This window comes from Pongo abelii, chromosome 18 (assembly GCF_028885655.2).
Source record: "Pongo abelii isolate AG06213 chromosome 18, NHGRI_mPonAbe1-v2.0_pri, whole genome shotgun sequence".
Lineage (NCBI taxonomy): Eukaryota > Metazoa > Chordata > Mammalia > Primates > Hominidae > Pongo > Pongo abelii.
In genome coordinates, this window is record NC_072003.2 from 84,226,706 (window position 1) to 84,243,408 (window position 16,703).

General features: G+C 52.3%; 1 protein-coding gene across 4 annotated transcripts in view; it reads left to right on the forward strand.

Moving 5' to 3' along the window:
- The first annotated feature begins 1,205 nt into the window (after positions 1-1,205).
- Positions 1,206-16,703, forward strand: part of CRISPLD2 (cysteine rich secretory protein LCCL domain containing 2) — a 90,578-nt gene continuing 75,080 nt past the window's right edge. Inside the window, exon 1 of one of the 4 annotated variants that reach the window (XM_024233527.3) lies at positions 1,206-1,408. The gene's annotated coding sequence lies outside the window, so the exon portion shown is untranslated. Of the gene's footprint in view, positions 1,409-10,763; positions 10,956-16,703 lie in introns of those variants that run through there. The other 3 variants (XM_024233528.3, XM_063717388.1, XM_063717389.1) reach the window with 3 other exon arrangements.

The following is a 16,703-nucleotide window of genomic DNA, read 5'->3' on the forward strand; positions in this document are numbered from 1 at the left end:
GTGAGCCACCGCGCCCGGCCAATCTACATTATTCTGTATCTGCATTTGAGCCGCACCAAAATCTTAGGCAAGGCTTCCCCGTTTGAGTCCACGTCACGCAGGCAGCCTTCCATAGTCCTTGTTCCACCCATTCCCCATCCTTGTTTCTCCCACGTGCCCTGGCTCGTGGGGGCCCCAGACTCTGAGATCCCAGAGGTGTCTTGTTTGTGCCTGCTGTATAGCACAGGGCCCGGCACAGAGCGACTCGATGGATATTTGGGGAATGAGTTAATGCTGAAGGAGCTAATTCCGGTGTTTTGGTGCGGAGATGAACAGTGCGGACAGGCCCCCTCCTGCCCTTGGGCCCCAGCACCTTACCGCACAGTGCCTGCATACCCGTCCACATTCTGTGACTGAGGGGGGAGCACGGGGAAGTCCCTTAGCTCGTAAGGAACGTGGATTTACCTGTTTCAAAGGTGATTTCGTCTGGCTCTAAATTGATTTCCGTATATACCTGCACAGGTTAAGCATGCTAAATGCCTCCGGGCAAAAGACATATGAACATGCTGCACTGCTCCTAGCTACGGGACTTGGGGCACGCTCTTCTCCAAGCCTCAGCTACTGGATCTGTGAAATGGGGTGATTTCCACCTCCCTGGATTCCTGGGAACGCGTCCTAGGGTCATTGAAGGTAAAGCGCGGAGCCTGGATCCCCGCGCTAGCGCCCCCATCCGGTAACAAGTCTCCCTTTCTTCGTCTGCAAATTGGGAAAAGTGTGCCTAAGTTTTCTAAGCACTTGTAGAGGGTGGGAGTCGACTCAGTAACTGTGTACTCTGCACCGCGCCACAGTTCACAGCGCCCAGCCCTTGCGGATCTCATTTGCTAAAATCCTGGGAGGTCGCCTCCTTATTCCTGTTTTCCATTTGAGCTGCAGAGAGCTGGAGTTTGGTAAATTTGCAAGCCCCTTGTGGAAAGCGCTTGGCACCGCGCCAGGCGCATAGTAAGCGCTCAATGAAAACTATACTTGTGTGGCCAGTGGCGAGGAAGCTAAGCGTCTCCTTGTCCCTAGCCGGCCCTGGAGGCCAGTGGCCCCGCCTTCCTCGCCCACCCGGCGCCCGCGCCTCAGCTGCCCCCCGCCTCCTTCAGCCCGCTGAGCCTGCGGGGCGGGGCCGGGGGCGGGGTCGGTGATGCTCGGTCCTACCAGCGCCGCCAGCCATCTGGGGGCGTGGCCTCCGGGCTCCCGGTAGCCTACAAGAGGCGGTGCGCCGAGTCCCGGCACCCACTCTCATCGCAGGGCATCTCCAGCTGCTCCCATTGAGCTGTCTGCTCGCTGTGCCCGCTGTGCCTGCTGTGCCCGCGCTGTCGCCGCTGCTACAGCGTCTGCTCGACGCAGGAGACGCCAGCGAGCTGGTGATTGGAGCCCTGCGGAGGTAAGTGTGACTTCCGTGCCTCTCCCTTTTGCAAACTGTCACCCTCCCGAGAAGCTGGAATAACTGGAACAGATGCCACCTCGCAGGGCTGACTGTGTGCGGGCACCACACCGAGTGCTCTGCTTGCATAGCGGAACACAGCTTTGCGACATGCCCTTTTGCAGATGGAGAAACTGAGGCTCAGCGAGGACAACTCATTTGCCCAGGACCTCACAGCCAGGACTCCAAGGAGCCAGGATTCAACGCCGATCTGAGCGCAGAATCCTGCTCCTTGGAGGCTGTTTACTCTCTTGCCTTCCTTGTGCAGTTACTAGCATTTGTTGCATTCCTGTGTTCGTAGTGGGTGTCAATAACTGGAAAGCTGATGGCATGGATATGGCAGGCATTAGAATGTGTCCTACTCATGTCTGGAGGACCAGGGTGATCTAGTGGCATGTGCATTCAGCTGCAGTTTAGAGGGCCACGCCCCTCTATGATTTCATTTGCAAGGGAGCCTTCCTCCCATATTTCAGATGAAGATGCTGAGGCTCAGAGAGGTGAAGTAAGTTGTCCAGGCAGAGCCAGGGCTGGAACCCAGCTCTGTCTGTCTCCAGAGCTTCAAATGGATGTGTAGAGACTTGGGGCCATGTCAGGGTTCTGCAGTTTGGGGGAACAAGTTTCTGGGTTTCTTTAGCCAGAGCGGGCACCTGCATAACTCCTGTGTGGGGAGAGTTACCCTGGAAGCGGAGGGCTCACTCTGGAGTGTGGGGGAGATCATTCATCCCATGTGGACAGAGCCGGGGCTAGTCCCTCATGTGCTGCAGACCCAGGGCCTCCCTTGCTAAGGCTGGGCTGGTGGACAAGCCAGGGAGGACTTTGCTGATGCCTGCTCATTGCAGTCCAACTTGAATTGGGCGTCTCTCAGCCAAAATATGAGTTGCTGCCCTGGCTGAGAGAAGCATCCGGGAACCCGTGCAAATGCCTAGCTTGCCTTGCAACCCAGAGTGGGGTTGTGAGTTTCCCCTTTGAGCCTTTGGACCCCTTGCCCTGGTAGAATGGGGTGAGCCTGCTTTCCCCATCCAGGGTCTGGTGTCTGACAGTGAAGAGAGCCTGCAGAACAGGACCGGGGCGTGGCCCTTTCCAGTAGACTGAGGCCATGAGTTGTGACTGTCGACTGTCCCAGGGCTCCTTGGGTTGTACGCACCTGATTTTCTGCTTCTGCCCCTGATCTGGCTGTTTCCACTCAGGAGAAGGGGGTGGGTGTGGGACTGTGTTGCCCGTGCGGCAGGCACGCGGTCTGTGCCACGCAGTTTACTTGTATTGTCATCGCTGCAACACCCCGGGCAGTAGGCCTCTTGATGCCCACTTCACAGCTGAGGAAACTGAGGCTCAGCAAGGTGAAGTGCTTGCCTAAGATCCCCCAGCTGGTATGGAATGCTGTCACCCCCAGGTGGGTCCTATCTGCACTCTTGACCCTGCTTTCTTTAAGACACTTCTCTGCCCACTGCCAACTCCACCCATGAACCTGACTTTCACACAGGTGATGTTTTGTCTTAGAGGGGCTCCAGGTAAAACCACTGGACAATGTACCCAGGAAGGAGAAACGAAGAGGGTGATTTTGATTTTTGCAGAGTCTCTTAAGATGTAAGAGTAGGAATAATGCCATTTGTAATAATACAAGCAGCTGACATTTACATGATGCTTAGTACAGACCAGACATGCCCAGGGTTTCCACGGATGAGCTCACTGCCTGCTCTATGAGCTGGGCACTTTTTACAAGGAGTAAGTCAAGGCTCAGAATTATTAAGGTGTGTGCCCAACACGACACAGCCAGGGTGGGGTAGAGCTGCCGTCCAGGCTGGGCCCTGCCCCAGATTCTGGGGGAAGGTGCCCATCTAATGACCAGCCACATGACTGTCCCAGCAGAGCTTGCTACTAGTTGAGGCTTTTCGTGCCATGTGGGGTTTTTTTTTTAACGTTGGCAGGGATCTGGGTCCCTGGTCCCAGTTGGGGTGAGGCTGGAAGGGGATCCACTGACCCTGGGCTTGGGCTCAACATTGCTGACAGGTACTGAGGGCCCCGTCCCAGGACGCAGATCAGTGCTGGCTCTGAGTCCTGCCTCTGGCCTTGAGAGGAGAGTTGGCTTGACTGGGAAGGCTTGAGCTAGGGAAGAAGACTGCGAGGTCTCTTGAAACCTCTGCACTTCATCCCTCAAAAGACCCCAAGTTAAGTATGTGGCCCTTTGTAGGTTGCATTTTAAAGTTTTTGGAGGCAGGACCCTCTGACGTCTTTGGAGGTCAGAAAGTTTTTGGAGGCAGGGCACTGACCTCTTTGGCCTGTGGGAACTGGAACTTTTCTTTCCTCTGTCACCAGCGTCATTTGCTGTGTGTGGGAGGTGCCTGCATGTCTGCCTGTGCCTGACTCAGGAGGCTTTTTCTTTCTTTTTTTTTCTTTTTTCTTTTTTTGCAAACGCACTGGTTTTTGATCAGTCCCAGATGTGCAAACCCAGGATCACTCAAAGGGGCTGATGGCTTGTCAGGAAAGGAAAAGTCAATCTGGGCATATTTCACTTTGTCTTCAGTTCATTGAGTGGAAGAGATGATCAGACCTTCCAGGGACGGGGACCTAGAGCACCTTGTAAAGTCTTAAATAGAGCACGCTGAGTTCTGGGACAGGCAAGGGACAGGCAGATCTGGGTGGTGGTTAATAGGATGGGCCATGTTCTGTTTTTCTTTTTCCTGAAAAGATGTATTGTGGTAAAAATACACATAAACATAAAATTTACCATTTAACCCATTTTGAAGTGTACAATTCAGTGGCATTTAGTGCATTTGCAGTATTATGCAGCCACCACCACTAATTCCAGAGCGTTCCATCATCCCGTAAGGAAACCCCATGCCCATTAGGCATCATTCGCCATTCTCCTCCCTTCAGCCACTCATCTCCTTTCTGTCTCTACAAACTTGCTTATTCTGGACATTTCATGTAAATGGAATCACACAATGTGTGGCCTTTTGTGTCTGGCTCCTCTCACTCAGCATCATGTTTTCAAGGTTCATCCATGTTGTGATGTGTATGAGACCTTCATTCCTTTTTATGGCTGAGTAATATTCCATTGTATTAATAGACCACGTTTTGTCTATCCATTCTTCCACTGAAGGAAGTCTGGGCTGTTTCCACCTTTGGCTTTTACGGAGGCTTCTGCTGTGAACATTTGCGTACCAGGTTTTTTGAGGGCGGATGTTTTCATATCTCTTGAGTGTTTACCTGGGAGGGAATCGCTGGGTCATATGGTAACTTTATGTTTAACTTATTGAGGAGACTGTGGCCTCTTTTTTGACTTCCTTCTTGAAGCATCAACTCAGGTCATGTGATTCCAGAATGTGTTGCTGGCCTTCTCCATGCGTGCAGGGAAGCCCTGGCATTTGGCATTTGTGGGCAGTGTTGGCATGCCACCTGGGTCACAGCAGCAGCAGGCAGGGAATCCTGAGACATTGCCCTGGGGGAGCCCTCCCTTCTGCCCCAGGCTGTGCAATGACAAGTACTCTTGGACAAAGACCCCTGTTTCAAGGCTGCGAGGACATCACGGTCCAGCCTGAGGGAGATTTATCTTTGATTGTCTTGAGTGCTGCGTCAGCTTAGACAAAAACAGAGTCAGAGGGAAAAAAAACATCCTGATGAGGATTGTGCAATTTCTGGACCATTATTTTTTAAAAATTATAAATTATGAAATCCCACATTTTCAATCCCAATTTCTGGAACGTGTTTTATTTTTAGCACAGAATGGCAACATCCCAGGAAAAAAAGTCATTTTCCCATTTTGCTTGTAATCAAGTGAGCTGAAACTGACCCTACCCCAAATATTTTTTGAATAGGGAAAAGACTCAACTGGACCCCTCTAAGGACTGGAAGCTGGCATGGAGCTAGCATCTTCTGAGCCTGACTTGAGAAGAGCCTGATAACTCCTAGAGGAAACAGGCAGGGTTTTGCAAGCAGGGGAAGATGATAGTGGGTGGGTGGGGAGCTGGCGAGGGTGCCCCAAGCAGAGGCACCATGTGTGTGCAAAGGCCTGGAGGTGGAGAAGGGCCTGGGACTCTTGGAGAATGGCAGGAAGTTTGGTGTGCCCGTAGTCTACGAGCCAGGCTCAGGGCGGCAAAGGTCTGCCCTGCAGGTGTTGTGATAAGCTGTACCACTTAGTGGGCACCATCAGGATGAACAGAGAGTAACACGGTGGCATTGAGAACTTGAGAACAGCTCACTCTAGAATGAACTGTGTCCCCCAAAGTGTGCAGAGCCCATACCTAGTGGTCCCCAAGGTGACTGAGCACGTGCACAGATCCAGCAGCAAATCCCCCCAATCCAAGAACTGTTCTTTCCATTCTCTGTTCTTTCGGTCCTTCTGCTTATGGCAAGGTGAAAATCACAGGTGGAATTGTCCCTAACACCTCTCCCACACCCTGGTCTCCTTTTACAACATAGAGCAAGCATCCTCTACAACAAAGCCTTTGGCTGGTATCAGTGCCTGGCTGGGAGGAAATAACTGTGTTGTTTTTACTGCGTTTAATTTCACTCCTGCCGTCTGTTCACAGCACCAGTGATCAGGTTTTCTGGCAGTGGGAGTGATAGAAAGTTACCTTTTTAAAGTAAATTTCTTGGAACCCAAAAAACAAGCCAAGTTAAATAAAAATACAAAATATGGGGCCAGGCATGGTGGCTCACACCTGTAATCCCAGCACTTTGGGAGGCTGAGGCGGTGGATCACCTGAGGTCAGGAGTTTGAGACCAGCCTGACCAACAAGGTGAAACCCCATCTCTACTAAAAGTACAAAAATTAGCCAGGCATGGTGGCAGGCACCTGTAGTCCCAGCTACTCAGGAGGCTGAGACAGAAGAATTGCTTGAAGCCGGGAGGGGGAGGTTGCAGTGAGCCGAGATCGCGCCACTGCACTCCAGCCTGGGTGACAGAGCGAGATGCCATCTCAAAACAAAAACAAAATATGTACTAGTACTGGTACACAGTAGGAAGGTGGGCAAAACTTGGGAAGGGGGGTATTCAAAGGACAGGGTTTGGGAAATGCTGGATCAAGGTGGGGGAAGAAGGAGAACTGAGAGGCTGTTATAATTTAGAGAAGTGCTTCTCAGAGTGGGGGCCTGCAGCCAGGCGCCGTGGCTCACACCTGTAACCTTAACATTTTGGGAGGTCGAGGCGGGAGGATTGCCTGAGCCCAGGAGTTCGAGTCCAGCTTGTGCAACATAGTGAGACGCTGTCTCTACAAAAAATTTAAAAATTAGCTGATGTCCTCTCAATGTGTCTTGTCCTCTCCATGTTTCTAAAATAAAGGAAGAAAGGCTGAGCGCAGTGGTGCACACCTGTAATCTCAGCACTTTGGGAGGCCAAGGTGGGCAGATCACTTGAGGTCAGGAGTTCGAGACCAGCCTGGCTAACATGGCAAAACCTTGTTTCTACTGGAAATACAAAAATTAGCTAGGCGTGGTGGTGCACGCCTGTAATCCCAGCTACTTGGGAGGCTGAGGGAGGAGAATCGCTTGAGCCTGGGAGGCAGAGGCTGCAGTGAGCCGAGATCACACCACTGCACTCCAGCCTGGGTGACACAGCGAGACTCCATCTCAAATAAATAAATAAATAAATATAAATAAATACATAAATACATAAAATAAAAGAAGAAAAAAATTAGCCAGGCATGGTGGTGCACACCTGTAATTCCAGCTTCTTGGGAGGTAGGAGACTTGAGCCCAGGAGGTTGAGGCTACAGTGAACAGTGTTCACGCCACTGCATTCCAGCCTGAACAACAGAGTGAGACCCTGTCTCAAAAAAAAAAAAAAGTGGGTTCTTGGCCTGGAAGCACCTGAGGACTCAGAGAAATGCAGATTTTCAGGCTTCCCTGGAGACCTGGATCAGAAGCTATGGGGTGGGGCTGGCAGTCTGTTGTAACAAAGCATCCTGTTATCCTAGAAAGCTAAAGAAGGCTTGCCCTGGGGCCTTGGCACACAGGTGGGACATGGAGGGCTGGTTACTGGGGTCGGTGTGGAGCTGTGTGGACGGTTCTGGTTATAGGGTCTGGTGTGACCAGAAAGAAGTCACGAGTGACCTGGGAGCTGAAAGACCACCTCCCTCCAAAATCAGGAAGGCCCCTTAAGAACAAGTTGTTGGCATATTTGGAAGGCTTTCTTCCAGAAGAACACTCAGCCCTTTGGCACTCTGTGCTGAGGCTGTGACGCCCTTGATGCTCCAGGGCCTGAGTCAGTGTCCTGAGGATGCTGGCACCTTCCTTCAGAGCACGTTTCATGCCCCTATGTGCCTGGGAAGAGCCAGCAACGCACATTTATTTATATCCCCTGAAGGGGTGAGCTGTTTCCTCAGGGGCATTGAAGACACCTCTATGATGTGTGTCCATCTTGCCTGCCATCTCTCCCTCCTGCCCCAGGCCTGCTGCCCACACAGCCAGTCCGTTCTCCCCGGGAGGGAAGACAACGGTTTATTCCCCGGGACCTGCGAGGCTGGGGCTGCCCTGGGACTGAGAAGGTATTTTCAGCTGGGCTTTGGCACAGCAGGACAAAGTGCTCTCTCAGACTTGGGATGAACTGGGCCCTGTCTGGGAGAGTCGTGTGTGGGTCCAAGGGGGAGGCCCCGCCGCCAGCTGGATTTTATCTGGGGCCTGACACATCGCAGTTCCCTTTGAAGGCTGCTGAGCCGGGGCCCCAGGCCTGTTTCAGTTCTGAGACTCCTGAGGGAAAGGCCCCGGGATTTTCTCTTGCATAATGGTGTGCTCTCTCCTTGGACCACTCCTGCCCTCTTAATCCCGTCTTCAAACAGAGCTCAGAGCAATATCAATTTTTTTTTTTTTAATTTCTTGTTGATGCTTAACATACCAGGGAAGAGGGCACGGCCGTCTCTGTGCCGGCAGAGCAGCCCCGGTCACAGCAGAGCCTGGCCGGCCGCCAGAAGCCCCCCAGACCCCTCTCACTGCCCCGCACACCCCAAGGGTAGTCATTTCCGGACTTCTAAGGGCACAGGCTGGGTTCGCCTGGTTTGGACTTGACCTAAATGAAACCATGCGTGTTGAATCACTGGAGTCTGGCCCCTTTTGTTGGTTGAGCACCGTGTCTGCGGGGTTTGTCTGTGCTGTTGTGTGTTGCAAGGCTTTCGCGACACAAATCAGACCCTGTCACTGCCCTGACTTCCTTCCCTCGAGGGCCCTCTTCGCATTTAGAGCAAAACCAAGGATCCTCACCGTGGCCTTCAAGGCCCGTCACCACCTGGCTCTGGCTGCCTCCTGACCCCATTCCTCCCCAGCTTCACGGGCTTTTCGCCTGTCCTCGGTCACGGTCACGCCTCGACTGGGACCCCCTCTGAGCCTTTGTCCTTGTACTTCCTGCTGCCTGCAGTGCCCTTTCTTTTTTCTTCCTTCTTTTTTTTTTCTTTTTTCTGAGATGGAGTCTCACTCTGTTGTCCAGGCTGGAGAGCAGTGGTGCGATCTCGGCTCATTGCAACCTTCACCTCCCGGGTTCAAGCGATTCTCCTGCCTCAGCCTCCCAAGTAGCTGGGACTACAGGCGTGTGCCACCACGCCCAGCTAATTCTTATATTTTTAGTAGAGACAGGGTTTCACCATGTTGGCCAGGCTGGTCTCGAACTCCTGACCTCAGGTGATCTGCCCATCTCGGCCTCCCAAAGTGCTGGGATTACAGGTGCGAGCCACCGCACCGGGCCTACAGTGCCCTTTCTTTAAGCGCTCAGCAGGACCTTGCTGTCTACCCCAACCAGAGTTGTTCTGCCCCCCTCCTCTGTTCATCTTCACCATCTGTGTCCCCGGGCTGTCCTGCTCACACCTTCTGTATTTACCTGTGCACTGCCCGTTTACTCTCTGTCTCCTCCCAGTCCCGAGGGCAGATTCCATCTTGTTCACTTGCAGATCCCAAGGACTCCTGGAATTTTCACCTGCAGAGAGCTGTGGAGGTTCCGCAGCCGGCTCTCGACTCATCTTTGCGGATGCCACCTGTCAGTGAATCACACTTCTCAGGCAGGGAGACTGGCCTGGGCTGCCAGCCCTGGAGCCTGGCACAGAGATGATCTGGGGCCCTGAATTTACTCAGGAGGAGAAGGGAAAGAAACATCATTAAACACCATTAAGTTCCTGGGATTCTGCCACTGGGCCCTTTATAAACATGATCCTGGGTAATCATAGCACCCTTCCTCCCCTAGCCATGGAAGAAACTCAGGGCCTCATGCATGAGTGGGGAATTAGAGGCTTGAGGAAGTTGAGGCATGCCCAGCTCCATGCAGTGGAGGCGGAATTCGAACCCAGAGCTGCCCATTCTTCTCTATGCCTTTCCGCATTGCCTTCTGGGAGTCCGTAATTCCTTTCCCTTTGGAGAGGGAGGGCTCCTGCTGTTTATCTTTTAAAGCTTTGCTGGGAACATTGTTTCCAGGGAAACATCCACACATCTTCAAGAAGGGAGAAAGGTGCCCCAGGAGTTATGTCCTGGGGTTTTAAAGAATGTATTAATTTATTACCTGTCCCTTAAAAGTGGCTTTTCTTATATATCACCTTGGCTTGCATTGAATGCACCTGCTTTTCAGTTGTTGGTTTTTTTTTTTTTTTTTTTTTTTGCACATAGTAGATTAAATAAGAGTTTGTTGAATGACTATTTTCTTTTTGTCCAGAATTTTGTATATTCTTAGCAGAGTATGTAAACAACGAAAAGCATTGTATAGTTTTTTTGCTCAATTAAGCATCCAGACATATTGTCTCAGAAATCCCATAAGAATATATCTTTTGTTAATTAGCTGGACGTGGTGGTGCGTGCCCGTAGTCCCAGCTACTCAGGAGGCTAAGGCAGAAGAATCGCTTAAACCGAGGAGGCAGAGGTTGCAGTGAGCCGAGATCGTACCACTGTACTCCATCCTGGGGACAGAACGAGACTCCGTCTCAAAAAGAAAAAAAAAAAAGAATATTATCTTTTGTTGAGGGGACAGGAGGAGAGAAGGTGCCTTGTGGGGCTGGTGTCGCCTTTAGCAGTGGACTGTTGGCTGTCCTGGGGAGATGGGGAATTCAGCACAGTGCAGGCAGCAGCAAGGGAAGGAGCTGGAGCTGGACTGTGGCCTCCCTTGGGTCTGGCTTTAATCCTGCCAAGAAGGGTTTAAGGAAAACCGCCAGGCTGCAGTGAGTAGGGGAGAGAGGGCCCCCACTCACCGTGTGGTGCTTACCCAGGCGCTCTAACGGGATGTTCTGCTCAGTCAAGGGATCTGCCAGAGACACAGGCGGGGGGAGTGGAGTACCCCTCCTTCCAGCCACCGCTTCATTCCTGGAATTTCTGGGTGGTTTGTGGGTATGACTCTGATCTGCCCTTGGCCTCTTGCTCAGATCTGAGTTCTCCTTTGATACTCGTGAGGAAGAGTAGAGCCTAGAGAACACCCCGACCCCCCCCCAGGCTTCTGGGGTCAGCTGCTCTCGTGTGGACCATGGGTCTCAGCTGAGCGGTGCGGGGCCGCAGGTCAGAACTGCCCTGATGTTTAGGAGAGTCGCTGCGTGGACGAGGCAGGACTGGTAAGTGACCAGGGCGTGGGGAATGAATGGACATTGTCCTCAGGCCTTCTGTGTGACCACAGGCAAGTTGCTTATCTTTTTGAAGCCTCAGTTTCCTCATCTCTAAAATAGGGCTATTGTCACAGTGACCTCCTCGGTTTGTGGACCACGTGAAATGTTCAGTGCAGGGGTAGAGGGCCCAGGCCATGCCTGCGGCAGCCCCTTCCTCATCCCGCGTTGGCCTGGGTTTGGTGATGAACATTTGCTGGGGGCATAAAGTCGATTGAACAAGGCTCAGTGCCGGCCAATGGTGAACTGCAGCCAGCTTGGACTGGCTCATACCAGCTCTTGAGAGCTGATAGTTCCATTTTCAGGACCAGCATAGTGGCTCACACCTGTAATCCCAACACTTTGGGAGGCTGAGGTGGGAGGATCACTTAAGCTCGGGAGTTTGAGGGTGGCCTGGGCAACATAGTGAAACCCCGTTTCTACTATAAATACAGAATTAGCTGTGCCTGGTGTTGCACACCTGTAGTCCCAGCGACTTGGGAGGCTGAGGTGGGAGGATCATTTGAGCCTGGGAGGTTGAGGCTGCAGTGAGACGTGATTGCACCACTGCACTCTAGCCTGGGTAATAGGGAGACCCTGCCTCAGAACAAATAAATAAATAAAATTCAATAAAAAATGGACTGCGAACCAGTTCAACACAACCAGCATTAAACGTTAGATTATAAAAACTTACAGTTAAGTTATATTCCGGGCGTGGTGGCTCGCGCCTGTAATCCCAGCACTTTGGGAGGCCGAGGCGGGTGGATTGCCTGAGGTCAGGAGTTCAAGACCAGCCTGACCAATATGGGAAACCCTGTCTCTACTAAAAATACAAAAATTAGCCAGGCGTGGTGGCGTGCACCTGTAGTCCCAGCTACTCGGGAGGCTGAGACAGGAGAATTGCTTGAACCCAGGCGGTGGAGGTTGCAGTGAGCTGAGATCATGCTATTGCACTCTAGCCTCAGCCTGGGCTACAGACTGAGATTCTGTCTCAAAAAAAAAAGAAGTCATATTTAAAATGAAGGTAATAAATACTTAAAACCTATCACTTTTGACTTTTTTCCTGCATTTTACTGTGGCCTCTGCCCTTGGGATTATCAGTGTCTATGGGATCTGCGTGATGGAAAGGCTGCGTGACCATGTGCTTCTGGGGATCTCTTTCCAGAAACTCCATGCTCGGTGACTTCACGCTGGTTGCTTGAAGTCGGCCACGGTGGGCGCATTTACACTGAGGGAACTGGCAAACACTGCAAGGCAGGCTGGTTTGGTTTTTGCTTGGTTTTCGTTTTGGAAGCTGGTGGTGAACGATTTACCATCCCACCACTGTTCTGGCCCTTGAGAAGCTCAGGGTCCAGCAAGGGAGGCTGAGTCAGAGCAGCTGCAATCCTGGGTGGGGAGCCCAGGGCCGGGGGTGCCCATGGGCCTGTCAACTCAGTTGAGACCCAGCCATGGAAGAGGACAGAGCTCCATGACAGAAATGACATCTGACAGGATAACCTCAGCGTGAATCACCAAATACATTTTCTTGGGTGGCACCTGGCCAGGTGGTGACATGAATCCCCCAGACCTGGCGCATGGCATCTTGGACATCTGGGGAAAAATGGCCAATGCTCAAGGCATATACTGAGCTAATATATGTTTCAAATTCAGTAGAGGGTCCCCCTGCCATCCCCCAAGCATTGGACATTTAACTGATTTTTTTTCCTTTTTTTTTTTTTGAGATAGAGTCGCCCAGGCTGGAAAGCAGTAGCATGATCTACAGTCTCCATCTCCCAGGCTCAAGCGATCCTCCCATCTCAGCCTCTCCACGAGCAGCTAGGACTACAGGCATGTGGCACCATGCTTGGCTGATTTTTTTATTATTATTATTTTTAGTAGAGACAGGATCTCACCATGTTGCCCAGGCTGGTCTCAAACTCTTGAGCTCAAGCGATTCTCCCACCTCAACATCCCAAAGTGCTGGGATTATAGATGTGAGTCACTGCACCTGGCCTAATAGGATTTTTATTTTTTTAAATTTTTAAATTTTTAAATTTTTTATTTTTTGAGCCCTGCCATGTCACCCAGGCTGGAGTGCAGAGGCGCGATCTCAGCTCACTGCAACCTCCTCCTCCCAGATTCAAGTGATTCTCCTACCTCAACCTCCTGAGTAGCCAGAACTACAGACATGCACCACCACACCTGGCTAAGTTTTGTACTTTTAGTGAAGATGGGGTTTCACCACATTGGCCAGGCTGCTCTCGAACTCCTGACCTCAGGTGATCCACCCACCTTGGCCTCCCAAAGTTCTGGGATTACGGGCGTGAGCCACCATGTCCAGCCGGGTTTTTAAACATTGGATTTTGTTAAGGCAAACGTGGGCTTTGAAATAATATGGAGAGAATTGTGTCTGCATAACATTCCATATTATTAACTCCAGCCTTCTAAAATCCCTTCAAACGATGCATTTTTGGAGGCCCTGGCACAGCTTCCTTATTGTAACAGTCAGTGCACTGACTGGGGACTGAAGTTCAGGACTTTGTTCCTTCCTCACAGCCGTAGGGCCTGTCACTCCCCTCCATTCACAGACGTGAACTCAAGAAGCTCAGTGCTGTATCCAAGATGACACAGCCTTGGGCTAGGCCAAGGGCCAGTGAGGGGCAAGGTCAAGAATCGAACCCAGGTCTCTCTTCCCTGAGAGCCCATGCTGCAGTCAGTAAAGAGGCAGCCCAAATCAGACGTAGTCCTTATATGGCTTTTCTGATCTAGCTGGGAGGAGGAGGGGGCCACACAGTCATCCCGTAAATATTTATCAAACACTGACTTAGACATCAACGCTTCGGCGGTGAACGAGACCCACAGGTCTGCGGTGTGATTACACTGGAGGTTTCTAGGAAGCCGTGATCCTGGGGCTGAGTCTTAGCAATGAGCAGGAATTCATCTCCCCGGCCTGGGCCAGTGAAGCGGGGCACGTCGGGGTCATGGGATGAGCTGTGGGAACAGCATGTGCAAAAGCAGGGAGCTTGGCACAGGCTGGGAGCTGACGGCTGACAGGCTAAGTCCCGAGATTCATCTTTCTGGCAGATTCTCCTAAACACAAGGCACTTGCAGCCCAGGCCAATGACGCAATGAGCTTCAGCCCAGCTCCTTCTCCCTCACTCACTTCTGAGTGTTGAGTACGATGGCACCCAAGAGATAACCATTGGGGAGACCCCTCGCTAAACTTGGACACATGGTTTGGTGATCCCCTAAATGTCCACAATGCCTTGGCCAGGGTAGAGGGGTGCAGTTGGAGAGCTCATAGTGCAAACAAGCTGTGTTGAAAGTCCCCCAAACTTTTGGCAAGTTTGAGTTCAAGTCCTGGTTCCACTTTAAACTAGCCACACAGTCTCCTAAATGCCAGTCTCCTGGACTCAGTTGCACTTTCTGTAAAATGGGGCTGAAAACAGCTGCCTCCCTGCTAGAGTCCAAATGCATCTCAAAGCTCTGGGAAGTGCGGGAGAAATGTGGCTCCCGTCACTTTGATTCGCCAGCCGTGGGTCTCACCGTTGACCCTGGGACCTGAAAGCTCTGTCCGTTCCCCTCCCAGCCTCTGCTGTGTGCTGAAATCTGGTGTGTTTTCATGAGGTCTTGGAGCCGTTATCTTACTTGTGGTCTTACGGGCTCAGTTTTGCAACTCTGGCAGAAGAGAACAAAATCTTCCAGAGAGCATTTCCGCTGTGTTGTCCCGCGGTCCCCAGTGATATTTCATTATCAATGAGTGGCTGAGTGGACAGGATGCAGGGGCATCTCTCTAGGAGTGACACATGCACCCGGCCCTGCCTGGGAGCATCAGGGGTAAAGAGCAGAGTTAGAGTGGGAGTGGAGCCTCACTCCCCGGGTACCGAAGTGCACTCGGGTCAGCCACCAAAGCGTGAGCTCTTCCAGGACGCTAGGAGGGCACTCTGCAGGGGGCATCCGTCTGCCAGAGGTCATAGGTCAGAGGTCAGCTCATCATATCTGGGTCAAAGGCGAGTGGGCAGCACCGATGGTGGTGGGGCGGCGTGTTTGTGTTGGTGGAATGTCGCCATGATGCGAGGGTCTCCTTCGTCTCCCATGGGGGTGACACATTGGTGCCTTCTCATCAACAGAGGCACCACGTGACCTGGGAGGCCCGTGCCCTGACTCCCCCAGCCCAGCAACCTTCCCAGGAGGCAGAAGAGGGTGGAAGAGAACTTTAGGGCAAGATTCAGTTGTTTGGTTTGGGAGCCCCCTTTCCCCCGCATGGGTTGGTGGGGGTGCTTGGGATTTTCAAATCCAGAGGGAAGCCCACTCCGGGGGAGGAAGCAGGGCACTAAGCCAAGGGCACACCTGGGCCTCGAGGTTAGAAGAGCTGCGTTCCAGCTCCAGACTTGCTGCTCTCCCTGCACAGGTTCCTTAAATTCCATGGACCTCAGCCTCCTCATCTGTAGAGTGGGAGTGATGGATCCCAGACTCTGGAAAGTCGGGAGGGTGAGAGGAGGTCACGGAGGTCAGGCGCTCACACCGCGACTGGCGCAGGGCAGGTCTTCCCCGGTGGCCCCCTTCGCCCTCAGGGTCGCTGGCGTGAGCCCCTTCTTGACGTTGGCAAGCGCAGGACCACTTGGAGGTCCATCCCATTTGGAAAAAGTTCGTGTGTTTTCATTGTCAGTGGAAAAGGGGTGGCAGGGCTTCGGTCCTGGTTCCAACCGAGCTGTCTCAGAAGTGAGAGTAGAATGGGCAGTGTGGGCCAGGGCTGCCGGGCACTGCCCCTGTGAACTGGGCCTCGGCCAATTGGTTCGTGGCTTTGGCAGATGGCACCAACCAGGTTCCAGCCAGGACCCTGGCCTCGGCCTCCTAACTTGCCTGTCTGCCTCCTTCGTGTCTCCTCTTTACAATAGCCAGGGGCATATTTGGAAACAGTCCTGTCCACCCATGTGTTATCTGATGTGTGTTGGTCTGTTAAGCCGGCTACAGCAAAGGACCACAAGCTTAAACAACAGGAATTTAGATTCCCACAGGTCTGGAGGCCAGAAGTCTAAGATCAAGGTGCTGGCCGGGCTGGTTTCTTCTGGAGTCTCTCTGTGGCTGGCAGACGGTGTCTTCTCCCTGTGTCCTCACGTGGTCGTCCTCTGTGTGTCTCAGTCCTAAACTCTTCTAGTTAAGGACACCAGTCAGCTTGGTTAGGGCCCAACCTCATGGCCTCACATTACCTTAATCACCTCCGCAACGGCCCCGTCTCCAAATACATCGCATTTGGAGGTCCTGGACATTAGGGCTCCAATGTGTGAGTTTGGGGAAACCCAGCTCAACCCATAGCTGTGTGCTTGTTCCTGTGCACCCAGCACTGGGCTCTGGGGGTACAAACTGGAATGAGGTGCTGGCCCTTTTATGGTTACTTTTCTTTTTTTAAATTTTTTGAGTTGAAGTTTTGCTCTTGTCACCCAGGCTAGAGTGCAATGGCATGATCTCGGCTCACTGTAACCTCCACCTCCCAGGTTCAAGCAATTCTCCTGCCTCGGCCTCCCAAGTAGCTGAGATTACAGGCATGCGCCACCACGCCCAACTAATTTTGTATTTTTAGTAGAGACGGGGTTTCTCCGTGTTGGCCAGGCTGGTGTCGAACTTCTCAGGTGATCCACCTGCCTCGGCCTCCCAAAGTGCTGGGATTACAGACGTGGGCCACCATGCCCGGCCTGTGGTTACTTTTCTGCTTAAAATCTTCTGTGTTCTCCTGCAGCCCAA